At 43.1% G+C, this 24927-nt stretch overlaps 1 protein-coding gene across 3 annotated transcripts in view; it reads left to right on the top strand.

Moving 5' to 3' along the window:
* The window catches only part of FERRY3 (FERRY endosomal RAB5 effector complex subunit 3), a 586640-nt gene that overhangs the window by 5931 nt on the left and 555782 nt on the right, over positions 1–24927 (top strand). For all 3 annotated transcript variants that reach the window (XM_078673965.1, XM_078673966.1, XM_078673967.1), the window contains exons 2-3: positions 11815–11982; positions 14573–14676. The gene's annotated coding sequence lies outside the window, so the exon portion shown is untranslated. The remainder of the gene's footprint in view (positions 1–11814; positions 11983–14572; positions 14677–24927) is intronic.

The raw sequence follows: 24927 nt of genomic DNA, 5'->3' as shown, positions 1-24927 counted from the left end.
TTACCTTCTGTTTCCTATGAGTTTTACTGGCCTCCTGACTTCAAAATGGCCGCCAATCGTTTGTCTTATTGGCTCAATAGGGTCGACATGTTTCAGCCTGTGGTTACCCAGGAGGGGTCAGTTAGTCATTCATCAGGACCAGAAGGAAAATAAAAAACGTGATAATGACCCGTATATTCAGGCGTGTTAGACTAGGAACATTGTCCTGACTTAGTAAGGTCTGTGAGTACCTCAGGGTCAGTGATTCATGACCTCCTCGGGTGATCTCAGAATCGGTATACCTGCTCGTGTGCAGGCTGCGCACGACTTGTGCCGTCTCTGGCTTCAGATCCCCCCAGCAGTGTTCAAGTCTAACACACCTGAATATACCACAGGCTGAAACATGTCGACCCTTTTAATTGAATCATATTAGTGCAGAAGACCCCTAACCTCTCCTCTATTGCACGCCCAAGATTTTAACAAGCCTGAACCCAGAAAAGAATAAATTCCTTTTTTCTGGCTACTCAAGCTTTTTATGATATTTACCGCTCACATGCAATTCACCATCCCTTTTTTTGATCACTGATCACTACTGGTTCCACCAGTGGTTAACCTCCGGGTGGAGGAAGCATAACCACTAACCCAATGATGATGCTGCCGCGTACCTACAAAGACGGAGAATCAAAATATACCGTCACTTAACCCTCGCACGTGATTGAGGGTTTTTTATCGGTACCGTTGAACGACATAACAAAAAACCCTGGTGATCCAGGACAAGTGATCCGTTTCCCCCCCTGATTTTTTGTATATGAGCCGAAAGCCAGCGACTCATATAGTTAGGGACACTGGTTTTATGCGATTCAGCATCTTGTTTTGCATGCTTATAGATTTATAACAGAATTCATCAGCTGCTGCATAATCTGCAGAATTTAACTAAAAAAATTGTTTTTGTACCTTCAATAGATCAAAAGTTACAAAATCCATGCCCTTTGCAAAGGTTAACTGGTCATCTTTCATTTGCATAAATATGTATTTGGTTGTTAAAACTATTACTAAACTGCACCTCGCCTGGTGGTGCCCTGGAATTCACAAGTTTTGGGACAGTGTGTTTGTTGAAACTAGCTTAATCCTGGCCATAGACCTGGCCCCTGACCCGGCTCTGGCACTCCTGGGTCACTCTAGGACCCTGCCAAAGACACAGCGGGGGTTGGTAGACATGCCAAACGAGTAATTGCAATATGCTGGATGAGAGGTCCGCTCCCCACTACGACCATATGGACACACGACATGCTTTATTGTTGCACCCAAACGGAATGTTATAGTGAACTTCTCCCCCCTGTAAGCCGCCCAAAGGATTTCTGGGGTCTTTATCGGGATTATCTGAGACTACGGGAAGTGGACAGGGAGGCACATGCTGAGGCGGATGACACACAGGAGTAATTACGGATCCGGGTTAGATGTAGGGAGTGATGAGCGCACTTGAGCACATAGGGAAAGGTGGGTGGGGGTTAGGGTAAAGCAGAGTCACCGAGCGGAACTGGGGAGGGATAGGGGTTGGGAGTTGGGCTGTTTGAGGTTTATTAGATGGGCATGCCTGTGGGAGGCACACAGTGTAAGACACATTAGTCGCACCGATAGGTAACCCAACAAGTGCAGTGCCATAGGAGTACAGATCTTACATAGGTGTAGAGGGGAGTATTATGTGACACTTTATTGCTTATGTGAATTTACAACAACTATACGCCGCCACGCCGCCGGTCCCCCGGGATGTCGTCAGAAAGGCTGTGTCACCTTGCTCTCTGCAGATGATCGACAGGGATGAGCGCTGCCTGTCCGTGGTATGAATAAAGTTCTATTAAAAAAAATATATATATATATTACTAAAGAGGTAAAATCTTTGCCCAGGCAGTACTATCAGGTGTAACAAGCATTGGCAAAGCTTTTTAGTCTTGGCAATGCAAGACATATTTGCTTTGTCAATGTGTTTCAGCATTGTATGGCCAGATGGTAAGTGTTCACCAGGCAGATGGAGCACCCACAGCAGAAGCACCATTACTCCTGTGTGTAACAACAGGCATACATGAATAATTCATCCCAAATTAAATTTACCATTTGATAGTGATGGCGCAGGTTAATGAATAATATTTTGTTCAGGCTTGTGAAGCCAGACTTACATAATGTTTAATAAAACTAATATGTTTGCTGCATGTTATTAAATCAACCTAGAATAAACTGTGCAACATGAACACATGGGACTAACATTATGCTTATTTGTGCAAAATACAAAAAGAAATAATACAATAATTATTGTCTATTATCTTTGTTTTATACTAACTGCTGCTGTCAAAAATAATAGCATGTGCTTTTAAATGTGCTTTTGTCTTGTCTTTTCTGTGACAAATGCAGTTCCAGATCGGATTGGTACATCAAAGGTAATATATGCTGCTTAAATGTGCTTTTGCTAGGTAACATTTAGCAAAGGGGGGTGGGAAACAGAATACATTTCAGTTCTTTAATTAATCAATGCCTTGTGTTTTAGTTTCCATGATGGGGCCTGCCTGAATACGGCCAGTGGGTGAGCTGCAATGGATAGGAGCCTGGTTCTGCAAAATAAAGCTATGTGGCAGTGGAAAGGTTTCTTATGAATGTCTTTGCCAAGTTGGTTTCAAAAGTCTATTGTGCCACGGGAAGCTCAGAACGGACAGGCTCAAGGTTGGGAGAAAGAGCCGCGGCATTTTTGTGCATTACATGAACATCTTTGCTACAAAATGTAGCAGCCTAAGGAAGTGTCGCCAGGACTCTGTGCATGAACAATGGGTTAGTGAAAAAGCCCGGACCTGAGGTGGAAGATGTCGCAATTTTCTGTGGCATGAGGTGGTTCAGCCAATGGGGAGCCAGAATTCAGCTGTTGGAATGTGAAAATAGTTAGTTTAGCCTTAGTTTTAGGGTATTAGAATTGGCTCAAAGAGCAGATATTTGCCTACGCTTCTTGATTCCAGAGGGTCGTGTTCTGCTGATGGACGAACGCACGTAAGGACAGGAGACTTTAATAAAGACTTTGTTTTCAGGCGATGAGAATAGTAACAGGGAATTAGTTAGGGTTTGGAAATGCTCATTTTCACTTATTTTTGTTAATGAATAATATTTCTTGAATCAAGCTCTCTTTATAAATGCTGAATAAACCTTTCTTTATGACATTTTCTAATACTTGTTTAATAAAGTTCCAAAACCTAAGTTTTCATAAATATGTTTGAATAAACTTACAAAATGACAAGCTGGTCTTGTTTATTGTGGATTGTTTAAACAACATATATAGATCTAATCGCCTCATGTTTCAGTCGCTCTGTTGTTGATATGGGCCTGGTATTATATGGTAAGTTTGGTGGTAGTAGATGGAATCATTTATGCAGAATTTTAGTAGGAGCGCTGGATCAATAGCCAATAGGTCTCGCCTTTGGGACCTTATAAGTGTTTAGCCATGCAACAGTTGATGTTGTTGCATCAAGGATATTGTACTGTATAACACACTTATAAGGTCCCAAAGGCGAGACCTTTTGGCTATGCCAATGCTTGTTGATAGTAAATCAACGATTACAAGAATTGTGGTATATCCATGTGCTGGAGGAAGATCTGTTATAAAATCTAGACTGACTGTATGCCGTGGACTAGTGGTATGGGGAGTGGTTGCAAACGCTATGCTGATGCTTGATTAAGAGGATTTTTATTTGGTGCTGGTTGGGCATTTAGATACATAGTCCTTAATGTCTGATCATGAAACCCCACCAAAACAGTTTCTTACAGTTTGTCAAAGTTTTCTGAATACCTGGATGCCCTGCTAAGGAGTGATCATGGCTCCAGCTCTAGACTTGTTCCCTTAATTATTGAGTGGGTAAATATAAACAGTCATCATTATACAACAACACCTTTTCAATACTATTGCCAGACTCTAAATGCTAGTCCTGCATGTTCAGTGTTTGACTCTGTGACCGCAGGGGTGTTAGAAAATCATGTCCATTGGTAGCCGCTATGATTTTTTCTGGTTGAATTATGTTTGGAGTGGGCATGTTGTTTTTGTCTTGGCAGTGTAGCTGAAACGCGATAGTACATCCGAGTGTACTCGTTTTGAATCGGGGTGATATATTATAACAAAATCAAACCCACTAAAGAAGTACAGCCATCGCATCTGGCATGGTGTCAGAGCCTTCACTGAGCGGAAGAATTGCGAATTATTATTATCAGTGAAGATGGTCACTGGATGTTTTGCTTCCATGAGGTGATGTCTCCATTCCTCAAACACTAGTTTAATGGGCAGCAATTCCCTTTCTGCCACAGTCTAATTGGGTTCTGCCAAGAAATTCTTAGTATAAAAACGATGGGGTGTAAATCTCTGTTGTCAGGATCTCTTAGTGATAATACTCCTCCAATAGCGACCTGAGAGGCATCTGCTGCTACAAATAAGCTTTGGCAAATGCATTTGTTTTCATCTATGTGACTAATTTTTTTTATTGTACATTTTAGCTTTGTGAGCAGTTGTGCAATACAAGTTATTGAAACTTCATATAAGTGTCATGACTTCTTTATTGAGATAGACACTGTGTAGTAATTGCATTTTTCACACTATTTTGGATTGGCCATGTTTCAATCAATCGGAACATTTGTAAAGCGCACTACTTACCTGTGAGGGTCTCAAGGGGCTGGAGGGTTGGGGGGGATGCTGCTACTGCTCGAATAGTCAGGTCTTGAGGAGTCTTCTGAAGGGTAGGAGGTCCTGGGTTTGCCACACAATCTGACATCACATGCATAATATGCAGGTTTAAATAAAAGTTTCTAGTACAATTGGTTCAAAAGTTACTGAAAATGCAGTGGTGCACAGTCGAATGCCCTTTGCAAAGGTTGACTGGTCTCCTTTCAGTTGCTTATTGGTATATTTGCTTACACTAGCCCTTCTGAGAACTCTTTGCTCACTTTATGTAAAGAGCGCTGGTGGACGCCAGCTTTAGTAATGGTGGGCGCTTTTAATTTTTTTTATATGCAGCGCTCTATGCTCACTTCCGCTTGGAACCAAGGCCCTATTGTAAAAGCGAAACACGCTCCATGGGGCATGCATGCTGAGGCGACCACACAGTGCTTAATTTGTAAATAAAAATAGGTACCAGGACCCTTTTCGAAAGGCCACTGCAGCCTGCACCCCCCATATCCTGCCAGCACTGCCAATGACAGTACCAACATAACACCTAACCATCACACTTCTACAAGTGTGACAATTCCAGGCCACACAGAGCTATAATAATGGCATGATAGGCTAGTATTATTCATTGTCACTTAATAAACACATTTGTTCAGCTCATCTCAAACTCAAATCACAGCGCCATCATGTGTTGGACTGTCACTAGATCTGGTGCTGTCAATTAAGCACCACCGAAACAAATTAAGCACTGCGACCACCTGACCTTCAGAAGACGCTCCACTTGCCTTGGTACTCTAGCATGTGGCATAGGGAGCCACTCATCAGTACCATGCATGCCTCTTTGTTCAATGTTTCAGATTTTTAACCTGCATTCTTCTTGATGCACTCTCATATTCTCCTATACCTCGTATTGCATGATTCTCCTTGGCAGGACTCCATCACACCAATAATGTTTGTGTAGCCCTTCCATGAGCTTCATTGTATATTGCATTTTGAAAACTTGTTTGCAAATGTTTTTATTTTCTCTGTGAGGTCACATTACACCACCTTGCATGCCAGAAGTTTTTCTATGCACCTTGTTGAAAAGTTTCATGCAGGGCTTTTCCTACGGTGAGCACTTATTTAAAAACATAATAAATATATATATGTATATAGATATATAATATATATTCTCCAGTGAAAGAAGCACCATAGAAGCTCTAGAATCTGTCGCCATTTAGGGATATAGCCTTAATTAGCTTCATCTTCATTAATAAACAGGGCAGGCATGCTCCAAAGTCTGCAATATTAAATTTGCAGCATGTGTCTCTGAAAAAGAGTAGGGCCTAAGGAATAATACACCCCTTTCCTCCATGTGACAACCCTGAACTAAGAGTTTGAACAAGAGTATGAGCTATTGGCATTGTACATGACAATGCATTTTGTTTGTGTTAATTATCAAAACAGATAAGTAAAAGGAATTGTCATTTACAATGCCAGAAGCTTAAACTGTCACAAATGCGAACCTATTGTATTGCAAATGCTTGTTTATATAGTGTGAACTCCACCCAAACGTACAGGAGTGGCTTTACATGAGCTATAGTTACGTTACACAAACACGCATTTTTAATTGTTGGCACGGTGGGATTAAGTAATTTGACCAAACAGACAGGAAGTTGAACCTGCGCTGACACTTTAACCTAGTTTACGAGTTTTAAAGTCGTCCGCTTTGGGTGAATATGTGAACTTACAACGAATTCCGTTGCAACGCATGCCTTTACCACGCATGCGTTTCAACGGAATGCTTTTTCTTCGCATAGGCTTTTCCTCTAATCCTTCGTGGTGACGTCGTACGTCGTTAAGAGGAAACGGAAGATTCTTTCCGTTTCCTCTTAAAGGACGCCGTTTTCCTGCACAACTCGACGTTTTTTTAAGGTGAGTTTCTTTTTTGGGGGGGGGGGGGACCCCCCAAGCCCCCCTTTTTTTTGTTACCCTTTACCACACATACTTTTACTACGTACCTCGTAGTAATGGTATGCGTGGTAAAGGCTTTCGTGGTAACCACGCATGCGTTGTAATGCATGCGTGGTTAACGTTTCCGTGGAAACGGCCGCGTTGTAGTGGCTGTTTCCCCTTTGGACGTGCAACTATTCAACCCTTATGTAGTCTAGGCTAAAGCTTTTGGTATATGTGCGATCCTCCTCTTCCATTTGTAAAATCTTTTGCATTTCTCTTGTTTCATATGCTAACTGATGCCCGTAGGTTCACCTTTAAAACAGGTATGTAAGCGTACAGAAAATAAATAAATTAATCATAAATTTGTCAACTCAAGTGCAAAAAGGCACGTAAAGATGAATTTTAAAGGCTGTGATGCCAAAGGCACGCAAAGACGCATTATAGAGACTACGATACCAACATGCGAAAAAATGCGTGTTGGCAGAGTAAGTGAATGAAAGGCCAAAATAAATGTATGCTCACTCGAAAAGCTAATATGCAAATAATTGCCGTAGAAGTAAAAAAAGCACATTTAAAGGCGTGCAGTCTTGGAAAGTTAACAAGGGTAGCTAGTGAAATTTAAGTATTGATGTGCGACAGGGTTGGGCTCTGTTGCGTAAAACAGCATATTTTATTGTTATTTCTGTGTAGGAATTTTAGAATTAAAGTATTTACTGTATCGCAGTTTGTGCTGCGTTCCTGCCCTTTAAAGTGCTGGCAACTACTCATTTGAGTGATTTTACATGAACCCTAGTTCCGTTACATAAAGACAGTTTTTTTTGGTAGGTACAGGTAGATTAAGTGAATTGCCCAAATGTACAGGTTGTAATTCTGGCACAGAAACATGAACCAGTTTCCTTAGTCCCAAGTCGACAGATGGATACGGCAGTGATGTGCGACACGGTTTCACTCGATAATGAGCAAGGCCTGAAATTTATAAGCCGAATGAAGTTAAAACCCTAAAATCCAAGAAATGGAGACAGTAGTGCTGTCAGAGAAAGTAAACAAATGTGAGATCCGGTAGAATGCAGCCAGGGAAAGTAATGCCAAAAAAAGTTCCACTCAAAAGCACATTAACACAGTACTTCGACGTGAACTGATAGGAGCACCTTTTTAGATGTATTGAACACATGAGCATGCATCAGTTTCACCTATATGATGAATAAAGAGCTGTTTTTAGCAATCATGGTTAGGGAGAAGGAAAGAACTCCCTGACAAATAACATGGAAGTGGAGAGGATGTGGCGCTGCGGCCAGAGCTGCTGACTCGATAGCTGGAGATACCGGTTCGAGTCTCGGTGGCGCAAGATCCTGTGATTCTATGCAAATCACTTAATCACTTGGGTGATAAAATGTTATATAAATATGCTGCCACTCCCTTTTGTACCGCAAGAGTAAAAAGCAAAAATAGCCAAAACTTAGTGGAAAAATATTTCCACCTAAGCGGATGTTAACAGTATTTTGGCTATGGGAAACAGATAAGAGAAGCAGCTGAGGAACAATCATTGGTAAATGCAGGGAAATATGCTACAGCCAATAGAAATGGAGGAAAAGTAAGTAGCACACAGGAACCAATGAGAAGCAAGGAAAGAAAGGAGGCTAGCGCTGTGCAGGCGAAACCTAAAAATTGTTGATCTGGATCAGGGTCTCGCAGTATTGGGGCAGAGGGTGAATTTTTCCATCAGGTTTTGAAATGCTTGGGATGCAGCTGACGAACAATCAAAAGGCTGCCATCTGCGCAATAGGTGTGTGTTTGGAACCACAATGTTAGAGAACGTTTGAAGTATTCGCCTCAAAGTCTGCAAAACTCAACACACGCTGGATGTCTTTCCCAGTGCTGGGCATGGACCAAGCAAGCACAGCCATAACCATGTTTTGATCCATGATTATCCCATTTGGGGAAAGAAGATACGGAAGAAATTCTACAGTATGGGCATGGAATGTACATTTTTATAATTTGGCAAACAATTGGTTTTCACGTAGCCGTTGAACGGCTCGAACCTTCTGTATGTGTTCTTCTGCATTCTTGGAATATATAAGAATGTCATCAATGTAGACAACCATGCATACATCCAAGAATTCCCTCGGTACTTCATAGCGATACATGTATACGAATCAAGCTAGGCACAGGAGAAAGCATATCACGGAGAATCCCGACAACCAAGGGTCTGAAGCAGGGGTGCGTGCTGGCACAGATTTTGTTTAACCTGTTCATGGCAGACCTCTCACCAGAATTGGACAAGTGCAATCATCAATCCCCCGACTTCGGAGGTTTTTCCCTCTCGAATTTGCTTTATGTAGATGATTTGGTCCTGAATAGCCGTACTCCAATTGGTTTCCAACACCTGATATAGACCACAAGTAATTTTTCTAGCAAGTATGGATTATGTATAAACTTGGGAAAAACCAAAGTGATGGTTATCAACCAGAAAAAGAAATCACACTGTTTTCAATGGGTATTGGAAGGAATGAAACGCGATATCGTGGGAGAATTTAAATACTTGGGTTTCATTTTAGACAATAAAGGCACGTTCACTCCGCAGAAAGCAACCGTAAAAGGCAAAGGAACTCTGATAACATCGCATTAAAGAATATTAAACAAAAACTAATTGGCCCGAGCTTCACCCCTTTACTACAGGTAATTCGAGCAAAACTCCTCCCAACCATCACTTATGTGAGTGAGTGCCTTAGAAGGAGAGATGCCGACATCCTGGACAGGACGGTAACAAAGGCTATGAGAATAATTTTGAATCTCCCACGGCATACATTACCAGCCCAAATAAGACTAGAGTTTGGCCTACCGAAACAAAAGATAGCACGTAAGGGGGCATACTTGAAATGCTGGCAAAAAATAAAGGGAGCAGTACCAGGGTCATTAAACTAATATTTATGGAATAAACTTAATCGGAAAAAATAAAGTGCAGCTATGTCTTCTCTAAAAGACTCAATTAACAGCTTGGCCTTAAAAGTCCACTGGGGCACCATCGGGCCCATAAAACCTTCAAGGAGGTTGTTAACCAAACTGTAAAAATCTTAGCTGTTGACGAGGATAAAGCTACCCTTTCAGAAAGGGCACATGGATGGTTCGTCATCCAGAGCTTTAACAGCTGCTCTCCCCAAACGTATCTAGGCGCCGGGTTTACCAGAGCAAAAAAGCAAACATTTCTGCACCTGAGAATGGGCTTTTTTACCAACATTGTCATATTTACCCCCATGGAAACAGTCACAATTAATAACATCATGCAGATTGTGTGCCGAGGCAAAGGAAGACATCCTACACCTTTTGTGTACATGTAGGGGTCTAGACAGGGAAAGAAGATCTATGCTTAATCCTGCCCTGAAAAGATTACAGATAAGATCATGAAGACAGGCAGCGAAGTCCTGTTTTGAGGGAGAGGACATCCGGCAGGACTGCTGTCTGGTTTGTTTCATGAACGTGGCCGGAATAAAACTAAGGATGGCAGAGAAGGAACAAAAGCTAATGAACACCATCTAGTCGCATTTTCCCTGACTAGCAACCAGTCTATTTTTCCTGCCTATAACATAACTTTAAAGGGCAGCAATTGGCAATCCTTTGAGCATCTTCAAAAACTATAGACATCTCATTACTATTGCTTTGTTATGGCATGGACTCTCTTTCCTTTGTATAAAATCAAAACAAGGTTTTAAAGATTTTTAGAGCAACCTTATTGGTGATAGTACTACTTAGTTTTAAATATTTTATGCCAATGACCACAAGGGCTTAATCTTCTCATTTAGAATAATTGGATTTAAAATATTTTATGCTCATGGAAAGAATAATCCCCACTGAGACTGTGCTCACAGGAATATAGAAGTGCTGAATGTGGCTTTCCTTGAAAGGACTTGAGAGATGATTATTTAAGGGCTGACTCAGCACCTTATGTGAATGAGATAGTAATGAGTTAATCATGTGTATTTTAATCAGTTGTATCTCTTAACGAGTAATTTTATGCAATGGTTTTTATTAACTAAGTATATAATAAACATTACCTTACCTTCAATACTTCGTTAATGAAGTATTGAAAAGATGCTGGGGCATTATACAGACCAAAGGGCATGACCGTGTATTCAAAAAGAGCTAATTTGGTATTGAATGCTGCTTTCCACTCGTCTCCCTCTTTGACCTGTTATAAGATGGTATGCCCTGTGGAGATCTAGTTTGGTGTAAATTATGGAATGTCTTAGTTGGTCTAAAAGAACTGGGATTAAGGGTAACAGCTATTTATTTTTTAATAATGGCTTTATTAATTCCGCGATAGTCATTGCATGTCCGTGAATCACCACCCCGTCTGGGACCAAGAAAAGGGCTGATGAAACCAAGAGTCAGTAGTTCATCGAGGTATTGTCGTGAATTCTGCGTTTTTGATTCGGTGAGCGCGTACACTCTGCTACAGGGTATTGTCCTGGATTAAAGTAGGATAACGTACTAACTTTAGTAGTAAAGACTATGCTGTAGAATTGGCAAAAGACTTTGTCCCTTTCTATCTCGGCGTGGATGGCACTGTGCTAATCCTATGCTTAAAGACTTTGAAAAGCAGACATTTGAGGTGAGCAGATCTAGAGTGTCGCTGGTGTTGAGAGTGCTCTATACAGGAGCTGCTTTCCATCTAAACTTGAGAACTATCCAGAGTTCTCTGCTTCTTTTTTGCATAATTTATGCGTCCCTCTATGCCTGAAAGGTTATTGTTTTGAGATCTATAAATATCAATCTGTTAACAGAACATCAATGACAGTCTTGCGCTACGTGCTATAACACATGCCTTATGACAATATGCAGAAGATTTGTCTGTTAGGCTCTTCAGGGTTTGTAACTGTACATTTCTGTATTCTGCACACGCCCAATATGCTGCGCTCATAATGTGCGGAAAGAGAAAGTATTGGTTAAAATATACACAAGCTAAATGACAACAACTTATGCTTCTACAACATGAGCTCCGTACTTTTGCATATCTTTTAAGCCGGTTTATGTAATCAGCTTTTTACCACTCTGGGCACAGTTTTCTAAGAAGTCTTTTTTCAAAAGTTTTTGCTTTGCTTTTGCATCCCAAAAGGAAATAATAATAGAAGTACCTCTAATTGTCTTTGGATCTTGGGCCCGCCAGATGCAAGCACCAAGAAATAACTATAGTTTGTAATTTCTTTTTTTTGTTTCAGAATTCTGCCTCAAGATCCGGTGCCGATGAATGCGTTGCCGAGGAGAGGGGGACGTGACTGGAGACCTGGAGATGATGGTAGAAGAAGGCCTACTGAAAGCAGAAAGAGACGCTGTTGCCCCGACTGGAAACAGGAAGATACACTGCTGCTGCTACTGCTAGAGAACAGGTAAGTGTCCAGACTAGCTGAGGTCAAACGTCTTGTGCTCAGTCTGGCTTTGTTCATCCTTAATGTATTACCATTATATAATCCAGAAGGGGGAAGTTGTGGTTGTTGTCTAATATTTTCCCTGCTCTCTTTCCCTTCATTGAGACTTCAGGGACCCTCTTCTGTTTCTTTGAATTCCGCGGTCTGACTTCATTCAATAAAGAGCTCACCGAACATGCTAGAAGTGTACATGGGGGGCGTGCCGCTGGTTACAGGTGCTGGTTCATCACGGGAAACCTAATTACTGTCACAAGTATATCCCAACAGAAAGCATGTGGGAAAAAAACATGTCCTGAACGTAATTACCTTCACAAGCGTTACCCAATTGAAAACACATGATAACAGTTTCGCATGTTAGGTTAGAAACAAAACATGAGAAGCCTACCACTCGCCACCAAGAATGAACACACCTGATGAATAATACAGTTTGCATATGTCCGTTTATAAACAAAACATGGGAACCCTACCACTTGCATCGAGGGATATTATCAGCTATATATGTCTTGTTATGTAAACAATGTATGCACAACCTTACTGGACCACAAAAGAATATCGCAGGGACACATATAAGAGGGGGTTTAACTTGTGCACCGAGGCACGCCGTAGCAGAAGGACTCAGGGTCATGACACAACCACAGCACCAAATCCGCCTTGATTTCAGCCACAGACGACATCAGATCCCTCCTTAACCAAGGAAAAACGGCGGTCCTCAAGTGGATTACTTCCTTACTCACTGGAAGAATCCAGCTAATCTGCCTTCCTCCCCTTGGAACCCAAGAACACCATTTGCAGCGTCACTCAAGGTTCATCCCTCCTCCATACCCCGTTCAACACCTACATGACTCCCCTGGCCATCGTCGTCAGGTCACATGGACTGAACATCATATCCTTCCCAGCTCAAGCTCTTGCTATCAGAAAACTCCTCCTACACATTGACCAACATCTGCAGGTGCATGATGAGCATCGCCGACTAGATGAGAGACAACTTCCTGAAGCTCAACAAAGACAAGACAGAGGTGCTGATCTTCAAGAACAACAACTTCCCATGGAACGACGCCTGGTGGCAACCCAAACTAGGTAACCTTACCCACTCCAACTGATCACGCCCCAACCTCGGCATCCTCCTGGACAGAAATGAAAAGACAGATCAACACTGTTTCATCTGCCTGCTCCCTCATTCTTCTCATGCTACGCAAGATCTTCAAGTGGCTCCCCATCGACATCAAACGGACCACCACACAAGCACTTGTCTCCAACCAACTGGACTATGGCAACGCACTCTACATAGGAACCACCTTGCACCTCTTCAAGAACAATCAGAACTCAACGGTCAAGCTCATCCTGGACCTCCCTAAACAGACCCACATCACTACCCACCTCAAGAAGCTTCACTGGCTCCCCATACAGAAGAGATGCGAGTTCAAGATGTTGATCCATACCTTCAAAGCCCTCCACAACCAGGGACTTTCTTACATCAACCACCAACTGTACTTCCACCTTCCCTTCAAACACCTACGCTCTACCTCTCACTGCCTCGCCCCCACACCCCGAATTCACTGCAGCAACAGTGGAGGACGCTCCTTCTCTGAGCTCACTGCAAAGTTATGGAACGCCTTCCACTTCACCTAAAGACCTCCTCCTCTCTGCTGAAATTCAGAAAAGGACTCAAGACCTGGCTGTTCGACTGAGCCCTTCCTACAGCAGAACTCTCAGTGCCTAGATACCCTTATGGGTGAGCCGCAATCTACAAATCCTGATTGATTGATTGATTGATTGATTGTGCAGCTCAAGTTAAAATGTGTTTTTCAGCTTTTTGTGAAATACTCTTAATTCAAGCAGTTTGTCCTGTTTTTATCGTATATTTAAAATATTTTCTTCTTCCTCTTTCTAATGTCCTGGAGTAAGAAGCATAGCTCAACTGTATCTTTACAAGACCTCTTCCTCTGACTAGCGGAGATTGTGTATGTCATTTTAAATGTGCTTTTGTTTTCCCTAATGTAGTAAAGTACCGGATTATTCAATCGTATTAAAGTAAAAGTCATTTTCCATGTGATATGTTTTCTGTTTTATCGTTTAATATCGCACTATATCGTTTTTTCACACCATGCTCACTGTGAGATTTCTCTGTTTGAAATCCTAAATATGGTTTTCTGGATAATTGCCAACCTTGTCTGGGACTCCTATCAAGCATGTCCCTAGGTTGGACTGTTCTTGTACCTTTTACTTGAAATGCTTCAAGAGACCTTGGCTTTCCCTAGAGAACAGACTCCACATTAGTCTGTTTAATCACTCAATACTTCGAGATTATTCATTGATTTTGCCTTGTCTTTAAACTGAACAGACTTTGTCTGTCTCCTTTGCTAAAGGATTACTTCGCCTTCTGGTAGACCATACATAGCTGGTTCTGGTTTTATTACTAGAATAGAAACAGAATCCAATGCAACGTAACACAAGTATTTGTAAAGGGTACTTTCACCCGTAGGTATCTTGGCGCTGACTAACAGATGTTTCTTGTTACCCAACTCAATGGTACTCATTTTATCGACCTCAGGTGGATGAAAGGCTGAGTGGACCTGCCGGGATTTGAACCTGTGACCATTAAGTCGAACACAGGCCCCTGCAGTGGACGCATTAGTCCATAGAGCCACCAGACTGGTAAGTTCCCATTTATTTGCATTTGAGAATATAGTGATATTTTATTTTTGCCTCATGTAATGATTGTAAATGTAAGTAAACCTTCATGATTTTGACTTTGAACCTTCTGTACCAGGGTGGTGTTAGACTTGGCACTCCTTGAGGAGTGAGAATCCAAAGTTGTTGAGGTGGTCCAGTTCCCTACAGGGGATGGACTTCACTGAGGAACACTGCCCTGGTATAGAACACACCAATGCTGATGGTCTGGCCTGATTTTTCTGCCTTAGTGAAGAGAACTCCAAAGAGGGTGGGTATTTCTCCCTACGTTTCAGCTGGAGGGGATATGTGTTAGACCTGGCAACCTTGGCGTGGGTTTTCTCTGTATTTTGTGCCTTTGCGTCCTGTATTTTTGCTGTGTGATGGATGTCATTTTGCTGGTCTAGATGCGTTGGGCACTTTGCCACTGCTGATCAGTGCCAAAGTGCAAGTGCTCCCTTGCAAAAAGTTATTAAGGATTGATGTTTCCATGATTGGTTTATTTGGGTTACTATTAAGTCCCTAGTACAGTGCACCATGTGTGCCAAGGGCCTGTAAGCTGAATGCTGCTAGTGGGCTTGCAGCACTGATTGTGTCACTCACACAAGCAGCGCCTTAGAACAAGGTCTCAGGCCTGTCATTGCAGTACCTGTGTGCAGTCTAGTACTGCCATGTTGACCTGGCAAGTGCACCCACTTGCCTGGCCCTGACCTTCCCTTTTCTTACATGTGAGTCATCCCTAAGGTAGGGCCAAGGTCCCCCTGTGGGCAGGGTGCAGTGTATGTGAAAGGTAGGACATCCTGATAGTGAAATACTACCAATTTCGATGTTTACTATTTTAAGGCTATTTGTCCCGTAGGATAGAATGGGGAGCTTGCTCATAACATGTTACATGGGAAGAAAATAGAAAAATAACGTTGGATATGCCTGAACTCCGAATGCTTTTAAAAAAAAAAATGTTTTAATGTTTATTATCACAATCACAGTTGACACAGCTATTTGCCCACAACCCTGAGGCTGGTAGCTTGTTATATAGTCGGAATGACTAAGCAGTACACAGCTTTTTTGCCTACAACCCATCGGGCCGGCAGCGTTACATAGGTTTTGCGTCGAACAATCCTGCACATCAACCATCAATCTTAGTATATTAAATTTTAATCCTCATCCCAAATGAATCAACTAACTTACAACACCCACCCTTCCCCCCTACCCTGCCACTCCCCAAGCGTCCCTGCACTTCTCCCTGCGTCACGTATCTCATCATGATCTTGGTCACTTCTCCCACTCCAGCGTCGCCACTAAACCTTTACTGCGCATGTACCTCCGCCCTCTGTTCTGAATCTATGCCTTGGTGTCAATGCGTGTCCGTGTAGAAACCCACACATGACGACCTCCAGCGTGTCACGTTGGTTGGCCACCATGGAGGTCAGACCAACTGCTCCCAAACAAGTCACAAAAGGACCCCATATATCCACCGGCCTAGATCTACTACAAGGCATTAGCTCCCAATAGTTGGATAGCTGGTTTGTACAACAATCTACTGTGTTTAGCCATGCTGCTATTGTGGGGGGCTTTTTGCTTTTTCCAGTGAATTGCCACTTGTCGCTTAGCCATTAAAAGCAACATGGCTGTGAGTTTACGAGTGTTCTTCGGCATGTCTGCTACAAAACCTAAAAGAGCCATCAATGGCGAAACCGTCAACTGCCTATTTATAATGTGTCCAATATGACTGAAAATTTCCATCCCAAACTGTTCAATCGGCCCACAGTCCCATGATAAATGTATAAACAAAGCATTCTGTACTCCACACCTCTAGCATCTAGTGTCCGGATGTATACCCATTTGATGTAGCTGAGTCGGTGTACGATATAGTCTGTGCAAAAAATTAAAATGGATGAGTCTCAATCTATAATTTGGTGAGAGGTTCTCTAATTGGGAGCAACAATATTGCCACTGTTTGTCTGAGATGACAAGTTTAGTGTCCCTCTCCCATTCTGCCTTAGTTGTAGGGACAAGTTTAGAAGATTCTCCTTATGTTATACTGTAGATGCGTGTTATTAGTTTATGGGGAGAAGGACTGGACAGAATATTTTCTAACGCAGGGAGCGCCGGGGGCTCTTGTGGGAAAGTCGCGTATCTGGCTCGCCATGCCGCCCTAATCTGATAATAAAGTAGCATATCGGATGCAGTAGGTGGTTGTGTACCGCACATTTGTTGTAGTGTCAGAAAAGTCTCATCTGGGTACAGATCGCTGCCCTTCTCCAACTCACGGGCCTTAGCACGCATCGTAGTCGCTTTATCTGTTTAATCAGGATAGCAGCGGATTCCCCCCAATTGGCATGGAGGGTGCATACAATTCCTCATGTGTTGCCCTTTTCGCAATCCCTCTCCAGGCCCAACGCGTGGTTTCTACCGTGTCTATCTCCGAATGTGATCTTTTATAAGGCTGATAGACTGCCGCATTCAGTGGGGTAGAAGCAACCCTATCAATTTCTATCGCCACATGAGGCTGGAATGGTGTTGGGTGCTGCCAGAAGTGGAGGTATTGTGCCTGCGCGCTGTATGCATACAGCTCAAAATCCGGAGCCCCTAGTCCACCCTGCTTGAAAGGCAGTGTCAGCAGTTTCCACGAAACTCTGGGTTGCTTACCGGCCCATACTAAGTCAAGTATATGGAAGCAAAGTTTTTGAAAGAAATGGAAATTCAGAGGTATCAGAATATTCACAAATAGGTACAGCAACTTGGGTAAGATCACCATTTTGTCGATCGCTATTCGCCCAATCATCGATAGCGGCAGTGATTTCCATCTCAGTACTTTATCCAATCTACAACTCTTCCATAGTTTGCTGGCCAAATTTCTTGTTGGGACCTTCTAACCCAAATGCCTAAGTATTTCACTTCTCCGTCCGCCCACTGTATGGGGAATTCCGTGTCGAATTGAACTGTGGCATCAGTAAGTGGGACAACAACTGACTTCAACCAGTTTATTTGAATTCCAATTAGTCACCCATATGGTAGCAGTTCTCTCATAATGACTACAAAATACTCCTGTGGATTTGTTAAATAGACATCCATATCATCCGCATACATCGTGATCAATAGCCCTCTAGAAGTGAACCCTATGCTTCTTTGTGTATGGTGTTGTCGGAGCCTAGCTGCCAATGGTTCCGTCGCAATTGCAAACCAAAGCGGCGAAAGGGGGCAGCCCTGTCTCGTCCCTCTCGTCACTGGAAAAGGGTCCGATACCTGTGCATTGACTCTGACTCTCGCCATGGGATTAGTATATATTAGTTGAATTTGTTGAACAAACAAAGGGCTGAACCCCAAACGGGGCAACAAAGTGAACAGGAACTGCCACTCCAAGGAGTCGAACACATTAGTGGCGTCTACAGAAAAGTGGTCAAAGGGAGCACATTCCTAAAGTACTGATGTACAGAAAAAGACTAATAGGTCTATTTTGTAATTGAGCAACACTTGAAATATAATTGATCTATAGTTTCAACATTTGGACTGGACAAATAAGCGGGAAAGTTCAATTTTTTCCTTTTTTCTTTATTAGAAGATCCAAAAAAGTAGTGTTGAACAGAAACAGCCGACACGTGTTTCGTCAGTACTGTATGTTAGTACTCTGACTTTTTCAAGGCTGTGAGACAAGACAAAATACATATATATAACATACATAAGTATATAAAGTTAAATAACAAACAAAATTATACACATAATCATTGGTACAGGCCTAAAACAAGAAATACCACATAAGTAGTCTATGAACAAATTGCTTCAAAATTCAAGAATTTATTGAGTATACCTGGAAATGAAACTAAAGCATTGGAGAGAAGAGAAAATAGAGAAACCCGATAGTGACAACAACCCTAAGGTAATAAACAAATCACCCGAGTGTATTTAGAGTATAGATAGACTGAAATAATATCATGATTTTTAACATGTGACCAGTTAGAGATTAAAGAGTTGAAGATTGTGATAAAAAACTGTTGAAGATTGTGATAAAAAAAACAGAAAGAAGCTAACCTATGTGAACGAGGCTAGCGCGTCACATCCGAGGTATTGCCATGTCCCAATCAAAAGATATATAAGTAGCGACCTGGCAGTAAAGACAGAAAAGTTAAAACATTTTTTTGGCTGTAATAAAAGCATTAAATATGCAGACTCAATGAGTGACTAGTGATTTGATCATCAATCATGAAATGATATTGGATAGTAATACCAAATCTTATATACACCATTTGGAGACTGAAAATAGCCACACTGAGGGACAACAAAGGAGACAGATTAGGCTCACCATAATAGTTAGCATTAAGGTCGAGCAAGCAGTTGCAAGGGACAAGAGTCCATGTAATCCGATGATATCACTTGAGGCAAATGTGATGGGCTGTCAAATAATGTAACATGGAAGCGTTCTAAAACATACAGAGAAACCTAGAGCCTAGCTGCCAATGGTTCCGTCGCAATTGCAAACCAAAGCGGCGAAAGGGGGCAGCCCGGTCTCGTCCCTCTCGTCACTGGAAAAGGGTCCGATACCTGTCCATTGACTCTGACTCTCGCCATGGGATTAGTATATCTTAGTTGAATTTGTTGAACAAACAAAGGGCTGAACCCCAAATGGGGCAACAAAGTGAACAGGAACTGTATTTGTAATTGTATTTTAGATTTGACACATTTTGAAAATGTATTACTTTCGTAATACGTCCAATTTGATTTTTATCCTTTCGGAATTTATCAAGCACAAAAAAAAATGCTTACCCATCAAACAATAATACACAGGATACAATATTAATACCAGAGTACTTTTTTAGTACTCAGTTGCTATTTGTATGTTGGCATTTATTCTTCTAACTACCCCACCCTAAAAACCCTGGTTTACAGACCCAGGGTAGTTAATTGACTTAAAAAAACGTTGTAACGGGAGATTATTTAATTAACTACATTGCAATGGCAAAACACAGCCGAGACACTACAATCGCGTGGCAACAGCATGCGCAGTAAATGCGTGCGAGATAATTGCTTTTGCGATGTAAAAACAGCGGGGAGATTGCATGCGTTCCGGTTTGCGAGGCATCATCATACAACCATTGCTATGTCGTTATCTTTGTATTGTGTGGACCCTTTCTCTCGCGCCAGTCTGAGGATCAAATCACGGTCCCTGTAGTTAAGCACTCTTGCTAGTATAAGTCTCGGAGGGGCTCCCGGGCGCGGCCGAGGGCCCAGCGTTCTGTGGGCACGTTCTATTAAAAACATGGCAGATAACTCGGATCCAAAAAGGTCTGTGATCATTGTCTCTATATATTTCTCCATGTTTTGTATGTCTGTGGTTTCGGAAATTCCTGTGATAATTATGTTGTTTCTTCTCGATCAGGCTTCCAAGTCCTCATTCTTCTTCTGGACGGCGGGCAGCAGGCTGTCCATAGCACGCTATTTCTTGTCCATTTCCGTCTGACCTTCCTCCGTCTCTGTCACCCTGGTTGCAAGCACGCCGAGATGATCCTCCTGTTTCTCAACCCTATTCGTTATCCTGTCCATTCTTTCAGCAAGGGTATCCATCTTGGAGTCGATGCCCTGAAGACTCGTCTTCAGGTCCTTAAACATGGAGCGGATATAGTCTTCCGGAAGTAGGCCCGCCGTGCCGACCTCTGACTGGTTCTGTAAACTGGATTTGCCCTCAACTGTCTTACTCGATTCCTTATCGAAGGCGATCTTCGGCTGTCGTGTGTCAGGTTTTCCCATCGTGACCTGTATCGTGCACTGCGAGGGGCCGCCGCCGTATGTTTGGCACACTTGTCAAGGATCATCTATCTTAGAAATGCGACCCGGCCTGGCTACCCTCTGCTCCTCGATGCCTCGCAAGTTCTCTTAGAGCGGCTTTATTATGCTGTTTCCGGGTAGTGGCTCATGAGCAGCGGGGCTCAGAGCATCGACGCAGGCCCCGTGATGTACTCTGAAACAGCAGCAGCAGGTGCATCCAATATCTCACCGTACCACAATATCACCGGCAAATCTATTTTTCCGATCACCGCACCAGCTTTGCAGGCCTACAGGCCCCTCCTCATATGCCCAGCACTAGCAGCACACCGTAATGCAGGTCTGTGCGTCCTCAGGCCGCGATTCCAATTGCCATAGGCGAGGTGTCTCCTGTATCACCCTACTGTGTCCCGGCTCACCAGGATATCTCTCTTCCACTGTATGGTGGCACCTTCACCATGACCAGGCTCCGTCTTCCTCTCGTGCCCCCTACAGCAGCTGCACTGATGTCGGGCCTAGCGCACCCACAGCAGGCCCCCCGCTCTAAATGGGCAGGGTGCGGCTGGTTCAAAATCCAAGGCACACCCGCGCTCCGCCTTCAGTATTGCACCGTGTGTCTACCAACAGTCACCTGCACCGGGCGCTCTCGCTGGATTCACTGGCGCCTAGCTCCGTAGCGTCACATTCAGCCGTTGCCCTGCAGCGTTCAACAATACAGACCGGTTCTCGCAGTCGCAAGAAGGCAGCAATCAGGCAAGCTCCTTCCCCGCGCCAGCCCCAGATCTCCGCCCACAGCTGAGTCGCGCCTATGATGCGCCGCAGCTCACCCCAAAATGGCGGTCCCCACCAGTTTCGCCGATCTGCTAGTATGCGACTGTCAACAAGTGTGTTGAAGCACTGCTCCACAGTACTCCAGGATGTGCTTCGTGATCTCTTCCACTAAGGAGCCCGCTGCCAATCCGGTCAGCACACACCAGGTGGGTCATGCATCCGCAGTCACAGGCAGTGGCGTGCTGCTCCTCCGATCCCACGACCGCCGCACAGCCCCCACTGCTGCTGGGTCTCATAATATCACCCTCAACCGTTACCTTATGGGAGATTGCAATCTTCAAGCCGGCCCCCACACCATACCGTGGGCAGCGCCGCCTCCGCTCAGTCCGCTTCTCTTCTGCGTGGCGCCGTTCAGCGAGGTACGAAGAGGCAATTACCACAGCCTCCGGCTCGTTGTAGCGGGACTCTGGGTGGGCCCTGCTTCGTTTCCCAGCTCCTCTCGCTCCGTTTCCTCCAGCGATACACCTCCTGTAGTCGCCGCGACTTTCAAAACGTTTCTTCCGACTTCAGGCATCAAAATAGGGCAATGTTTGACGGATTAAATCTGATTAATTGGGCTCGGCCGGTGGAGCCGCTTTATCTGGCGGCCATTTCGCAGCTCGGCGAAGCCACACCCCTGAACTCCGAATGTCAATATGCATCTTTTGATGAGGGTGATTTTTTTACATTCTGGGTTTGAAAATGCCACTTTTAGAAAGTAGGTATTTTCTTGCCTAACCATCCTGTGTGCGTCTGCTAGGTTGTGTATTGACTATCTGGCTTTGGAGTGACAGGAGCTGGGGATGTGCATTCTGTTCAGACAGCCACTTGGGGGTGGGGGGGTTTGAGGTGTGTTCTGCCTTTCCAAGGTGAGTCATGGCTGAGCTGAATAGACTTGGGCTGCATTCAGAGTAGAGGGTGGAGATTTCTTTTACACCTGAATGGGCCTGGTCTGCCAAGGACAATGCTGTCTCCACCTGTAGTCTAGTTCCTATATTCCCAATAGGCTCTGCGCATTGGAATAATATGTCCTGTAGTTTAGACGTAGGACTGAGGTCGAGTAGGTCTCTACCGAATAGATTAAACTTAATTGTGAGTGCCAGCTAGCTCAGAGGTCACTAGAAACTTTCTCGAATTCACAAAAAGGGATTAGTTTCTGACAACCGCATAAACATGACAACTTTGTTTCCCAAGAATAAGAAATCAATCGCTAGAGTCGCGGAAACAATAGTTAGCTATTTTACTCAGTCAATCGTGCATGCTTTGTTTCACCAGAGGTGCTGAGAAAATAGAGAGACGGGCGTTTTCAATAAAAAGTATTTATTGAACAGTCTTCTTTCTCAAGCATAAGAAATGTACTGCTACAATCGTAATACTGGTTATAAAGTACAGGGCATATAATATGAAAAGTATTATAAAGTAGTACTGTAAAAGCATGATATGGTTTCTAAGCTATAAGTTGCCTAAAACATATAAAATACATACAGTGATAAAATAATGACTAAAAGTACTCAACTGGTGCTTCTAAAATACGCCTACCTCGGTGTACCTAACCTAAGTCTAGTACAAGGGAAGAAGAAAGTGAGGAGTAGCTTAAGTTTAGTATTTCTCTGCCAAGAATCTGTCTAAGAATTCTCTAAGGGTCTAATCAGCTCCGTACCTTGGTTTAGAATGAAGGAGGTCTTGTATCTCTCTCTCAGGACTCGATTTCCCAGCAACCCGCAAGGGTAGCCTGGAAACACTGGAGCTGGATTTCTCGGCAAGAGAAACGACAGTGTCTCTCAGTGCGTCAGCTGGGGGGCCGACTTCCTTTGGCACTTGCTGCTGCAGGGCGTCGGGGAAAGTAGTTAGTCGATCTGCTCCAAACCACTGTGTGTTTGTCTGGGCAAATCTAGGCATATTTATACTTTGAAGGTGCCAAGTTTGACGTGTGATTGGACTTAATAACGTCATCAAAGACTCAGTTCTTCGAAAACTCCATGATTTCCTAGATAAATTATTATTCAGGCAAGGGGAAGTCCCTAGCTGCTGAAGGCGGGTTTCTCTAAGAAATCGTTGTTGATTCTTGGAACTTAGTGGAAGTAGCCATGCCGTATTTGGGCTGCATAGGCTCAGTCTAAATATGGTAATGAATTCTAAGCCTATATAAGGATCGGATAATCTATACCTATATAAGGGCATGAATCGGGGAAAATTACACTAGGGTCCTAGATTCATTTACAACACCCACTGCACGATTTTAAGTTCAATAAAACAAAACTTATAAGCACTGAACATATCTAAAGCTAGTGTTTACAATCCCACCCAAAATACAAAATACAAATTGCATTTGAAAAGGCTTGTTTAAATGTAACGAATATAGACTAGTACGAAGAAACAGCTCTCTATAGACATGAAGCACAGCGTGGGAGCATACATTCAATCATGTATAAAATACAAAATTACATTCATGAAACGTCTCTGAAGTTTTCAGAAAGAAAAAAAAATAATTCGAGATCATCCCATAGCATAATATCTTAACCGTTTTTGTTCTGATGATTAGGCCAAATATTGTCATTTAGGAGGTATTTCAAAAAGAAATCTTGTTCTCTAAGAATAGTTCTACTTTAAGCAGATTACTCTGTGCCAAAAGTTCTATTTTGGAAAAAGTTCAATTTGTTAGACGGTTTGTTTTGAAAAAACGAAGGCCGAATTTCAGAGTTCAGGGAATGCTGTGTGAATTAGTCAAAAGTAATCCTCGGTGTCAGGAGAAAACATCAGATCGTCTAGGCAGGCAAAGAAACCGTCTACAATAGTAGGCGAAAGTGGATCCACTTCAGTTAGCAGATCAAATGTGCATAAATGTGGATCATCGCCGTCAGCGTTTGATGCATTAGCAATGTCCGCAGTAGGTGGTACCTGTGTGCCTGTAGTGTCTTGTATCTCACCATCAGTTAGACTTGCCGGTGAGACCTCAATGAATGCAGTCGTCAGAATAGGCAGCCGTTGGGGGCAACACGATGCATGAGTCGTTACTGGACCTAGCAAAGCGTCAACATCCGATGGCAGGACTGATGGAAGTGTAAGACAAATGTCCAACACGCATTCCTCTCTGCAAAGCAGGCATCGTAGAACAGGTAAGATGCAATCTTGCCAGATTGGTCTGAACGATAGAAACCAAGTTGTGTTCAGATCTCTTAAACGAGCCAAGCCAAGAATCTGTGTAATTCTCTCACGATACCTCATGGCAAGGAGGGCTTGTTCCATGGTAGTCTGGGTATTACTGGTGACCGGACTTGCCATATCGGAGCAGAAGGAATAAAAATAGAATTCCTGCTACGAGTCCCAAGATGAGAGGCAGACCGCCGAACACAAAGTGCACGAAATGTGGAAAAATGCAGAGGACTGCTTTAAACGGTATTAACAGTCACGAAAAAATCGTCTTAAACACATGTGTGATGCCACTGGTATCAGACATATTTAAGATTTGACTTAACATTTCTGCGAAATCTACTGGGCAGTTTCTTGATAATAATGCATGTATCTCTGCAGAAGTCCTTGCAATTTGCAGATCATACTTTTTTTAGACGAGGTCAGTGGCACAGTTTTTTGCAAGAGAATGACTTTCATTCTGCTTAAAGTATCAATTCGTATAGAAGATATATTCAGTGAAGGCCATAATGCCGTCCC

The sequence above is a fragment of the Lissotriton helveticus genome, chromosome 1_1, assembly GCF_964261635.1.
Source record: "Lissotriton helveticus chromosome 1_1, aLisHel1.1, whole genome shotgun sequence".
NCBI lineage: Eukaryota > Metazoa > Chordata > Amphibia > Caudata > Salamandridae > Lissotriton > Lissotriton helveticus.
This window is presented reverse-complemented; position numbering and strand designations above follow the sequence as displayed.